This window comes from Durio zibethinus, chromosome 7 (genome assembly GCF_047325235.1).
Source record: "Durio zibethinus cultivar Kanyao isolate XHJ-2024 chromosome 7, ASM4732523v1, whole genome shotgun sequence".
NCBI classification, from domain to species: domain Eukaryota; kingdom Viridiplantae; phylum Streptophyta; class Magnoliopsida; order Malvales; family Malvaceae; genus Durio; species Durio zibethinus.
Window position 1 is genome coordinate 392,918 of NC_143168.1, and position 4,935 is coordinate 397,852.

Consider the following 4,935-nt stretch of genomic DNA (forward strand, 5'->3'; position numbering starts at 1 on the left):
CAGAAACAATTGTTTTATGATAAAACAAAAAGTTATAACAATTTGAAATAGATAATTATTCAAATAGTCATAACTATTTGAACTGGCTCGATAAATAGATTTTTTTTTTTAAATCTCTTACTAATTCTTGAAATATTAATACACTAGTATTATTTTATTTTTAATAAGCTTGTATGTTGAAAAACAACTTTTTTATGACAAAACAAAAGGTAATAATAATTTGAAATAGATAGTTATTCAAATGGCCATAATTATTTGAATTCATTTAGCAAACTGATTTATTTTTTAAATCTCTTATTTTTTAATTTTTGAAACATTAATAAAGTAGTATTATTGTATTTTGGATAAGCTTTTATGAACTAAAACAATTATTTTATGACAAAACAAAAGGTCATAACAATTTTAAATTGATAATTATTCCATAGTCATAACCATTCAAACTTGTTTGGTAAACAGATTTATTTTTTCAAATCTTTTGCTTATTAATTTTTCGAATGTTAATGAATTTGTATTATTTTATTCCAAATAGGCTTGTATGAATTGAAACAATTATTATATGACTAAACAAAAAGTCTAAATGATTTCAAATAGATAATTATTCTAATAGTCTTAACTATTTGAATTGGTTCAATAAACACATTTATTTTTTAAATCTCTTGTTAATTTTTGAAATATTGAAAACACCTCATTTTATCTAAGATTTTTTCATAATTGAAATCTGGTTTAAATGATGTTGAGAGATATTTGGGATTTAATTCCAGAATCAATTCACATTAAAATGATGTTTGAGAGATTTTTGGGATTTAATCCCAGAGTCAATTCACATTAAAATGATGTTGAAAGATTTTTTTGGATTTAATTCCATAATTAATTCTCATTAAAATTAAATCAAATAATATCATAGATTTAAGGAAAGTTGATTGAGCATGAATTTCTATATAAATCTATAATCAAAGCAAGGGGATAGGTGGTAGTATTTTTTTCTTTCCAAAACATTGACAAATTTTAGGCTTAATCATCTACTTTTTGCACTAAGGATTGAGTTTCAAACATTTGATTCAACAGTTGAAGTAAAAAAAGATGGAGACTAATTCAATGGTGATTGATCTAAGAGGAATCCTGACATATGATGGCAAATATGTTTGTTACAACATCTTGGGTAACATCTTTGAAGTTTCTTCTAAGTATGTTCTTTCTATTAAGCTCATTGGTTGTGGCGTTTACGACATCATTTTCTATGCTACAAATTCTGAGACAAAGGAAGAAGTTGCAATAGAAAAGATTAAGAATGCATTTGACAACATGATGGATGCTAAAAGAACACCCCAAGAGATCAATCTCCTTTATCACATGGATCATGATAATATTGTCAAAATCAAAGACATTATACTGTCACTAGAGAGGGAAAAGTTAAATGATGTTTACGTTGCATATGAGCTAATGGACACTGATCTAAATCAAATAATATAGTCTAGCTAACCTTTCATTGATGATCACTGTCAGTAGTTCCTATATCAACTATTACAGGGCCTGAAGTACATACACTCTGTAAATGTTTTGCACCAGGACCTTAAACCTAGCAACTTGCTTTTCAATGCAAACTATGATATGAAAATTTATGACTTTGGTCTTGCAAGAACCACCTCAAAGACAGACTTCATTATAGAGTATATTGTAACCAAATGGTATCGAGCCCCCGAGTTGCTTTTCAATTGTTCAAAGCATACTGCAGTAATTGATATCTGGTCAGTTGGTTATATTTTAATGGAAATAATTAGATGGAAGCCTTTTTTTCTTGGTAAAGACCATGTTTAGTAGTTGGGGATTATTACTTAGGAAGAACTTTTTGGTTGAAGTTTGAATTTTCTGCTTGAACCCAGTGACCCACGTGAAGATCTGCGCTTTAAGCCTGATCTAATCACAGTTTTTTTTTCTTTCATCCTATTTTTTATTTTGATTTTATTTTATTTTACTTTTTCTATTTTATTTTCATTTTACTTTTATATTTATATTATTATTATTATTATTATTATTATTTTCATCTTTAATTATTATTTTACTCACACTTTAACTTAAAAATTTTATTAATTATTTTTTAAAATACCTTATGAATTTTATTTTATTTTATTTATTTATTTAAAAATAATAACAAAAAAAATGTTTGTAAAATAAATTCATGAATCTTACCAAACTATTGGAGGATTTTTCATGAATTTAAATTTTTTATAAATTCTATTAAACTATTGGAGAATCTCATAAATCAATTTTATAAAAAATATTACAAACAAAATATTTTGTTTTGATCCTACCAAATTATTGGAGGATTTGCATCTTAAATTAAGTCTTACCAAACTATTAAAAAATTTAATACATTTTCTAAAAATAAATTTACAAGGAAATCTCACCAAACTATTGAGAGATCTATATCAAAGTAAATCTTACCAAACTATTGGAAGATTTTACTGGTTATTTATTTAACTAAAATTTAAATGAATCCAATGATGAAGCCTCTTAAAGGTGGGACACTAATCTCCATGAATACTCCTAAGGTGAGAGAATTATCTTGAATTGCAACCAAACTATTGAAGTAATTTTAGGATTAATTTTCAATATTAAATATTTTGGTAAAATATAAACATATTTAATGCTGGGATAATTTGAAATCAAACTATTACCATCATTTGAATGGACACTGTGGAGGTGTTATAACCTTCTTCACACGTAACCGTACTCCCGAACTTAAAATCTGGTTTTGTGGATCAAAATCTACTATTTAAAGATAACAAAGTCAATCTTGGGACTCCTCTTTAAATGGGATAGATTCGATCAGGTGGCCAATCATACCTAAATAAGAAATATTGGTAGAGACTCCTAAAAACCATGTCTAGTGGTAGGTCTATGGATCTATATGTTATGACAGTTTGGCAACTCTGCTAGAGACATTAAGAGTTAGGCTAGTAATGATTTCTTACTATCCAAGCTTTGTTTAATAAATTTGAGATTATTTTCTTTCTTTCCTATTTCTTTCTTTTCATTGCTTATATTTTGTTTAGTTATTCCTTTTATATAATTGTCATTCATTTGCATGTGCATAACATAAGCTCTCCACCCAAGCTCTACCCCTTAGGAGAGAGTGAAGTACCTATGCCTTTGTGAGATTTCATGTTTTCATAGGGCCTGTGAAACACTCCCACTCAGATTAAACCCTTTTTAGTTGTAGCCTATGATGGGTGAGGATTGGGGTGCCTTACTAGTTCATGATGGATGAAGATGTAAGGAACAATTTAGGAGCCTTTTAGAAATGATCCAAACCACATATAGTTAACCTTAAGAGATTAACCATAGGTAGAGCGATGTCCTTCCACCCTTCATAGTTAATCCAAAATTTAGAGTCATGTTTTTATTTTATATTGAAATGACTAACCAATTTTCTTGTCTTATTTATTTCTTTTCTTCTTGTGCATATTCATAAACATACATTTAGATTACATGTTATTCACGTAGATTGAATTTCATAACCTTTTTTTTTTTTGCATTCATTATCATGTATAATCTGATGGTTCCATAAACATCATTCTAAATTTACACCATAATTATGGGAAGTCAAGGTTCAAGGATAACTCAACACCAGTATTACATTCAGGCCCAAGTTAGAAAAATGGAATAAGATAATGCTAACCATGTTAAGAAATTAGAAAAGGCCCAGGAAAATATTAAAGAAAAGCTGAGCAAAGTCGTCGAGGCATTAGGCAAGTTGAATAAAGGAAAGGCAGTAGAAGAAGACGTTTCATATAATGTTGCTAATCCTTTATATCCTTTGGGTTATGGTCCATATCAAGCCCAATCCACTCCAAGTCTTCCATCATAACAATTAGCATTTTTGACATGCTATACTTATTTAGAAATACCATTTGCACCTAGCAAAAGAAATATCCAAAGCTACAATAACCCTGCCTTTATTGAAAAGGTAATTGAACCCATCCAAGTTCCTAATTTGAACATCCCAAAAGAGAAATTGAAAATGGATAAGGCTTTAAAAGATTTAAAAGCTGATTACAAGATGAAGATGCTAGATGAGAGGTTGCGAGCTATTGAAAGAATAGATTTTTATGGCTTTATAGATGCTGCCAACCTTTGTTTAGTCCCAGATGTTATGATTTCTCCAAAATTTAAAGTTTTGGAGTTTGAAAAACACAATGGTTTTAAGTGTTTAATAACTCATGTCATCATGTACTATCAAAAGATGGCAGCCTATGCCAATAATGAAAAGCTACTTATGCATGTATTCCAAGATAGTTTAACTAGTTCTACTATAAAATGGTATGTTCAGTTAAACAAGACCCACATCCTATCATGGAAGGATTTGACTCGTTCATTCATCAATCAATACTGTTATATTATAGATATGGCTTCTGATCACTTTTCTTTCCAAATTATTAAAAAAATGTTATAGAATCATTCAAAAAATATGCTCAGAGGTGGCAAGATATAGTTGCTTAGGTCCAGCCACCTTTAATTGAAAAAGAAATGATGATTTTGTTTATAAGCACTTTGAAGTCGCCTTATTATAAGAAGATGATAGGGAACACAACAAAGAATTTTAGTTATATGGTATGGAGATTATTGAAAATACCATCAAGAGTGGCAAGGTTGAAGAGGGAAAGTTTGACAATGTTAAGAAAGGTAGGATGCCTAAGAAAAAAAAAAGATGAAACCTAAGCAGTAAGTTTTGAGGGGTAGCATTCCATAAGTTATGCTTCATATCCACTATATCTTCATCCTGCTTGCTAACCAACAGTCAATAATGTTGCACAAGTTCCTCACCAGCCTTATTTCCTAACCATAAACAACATCGCTCTAAGTCTTGATCAACTAGCTTTTCAAGCACTTGTATATGGGCCTAATCCTATTACTACACCAGTTTCAAGGCCTAAC

General features: G+C 29.2%; 1 pseudogene; it reads left to right on the forward strand.

The window, feature by feature from the left end:
• The first annotated feature begins 1,046 nt into the window (after window positions 1–1,046).
• On the forward strand, window positions 1,047–2,096 carry LOC111284090 (mitogen-activated protein kinase homolog NTF6 pseudogene; annotated as a pseudogene).
• Window positions 2,097–4,935: the final 2,839 nt, after the last annotated feature.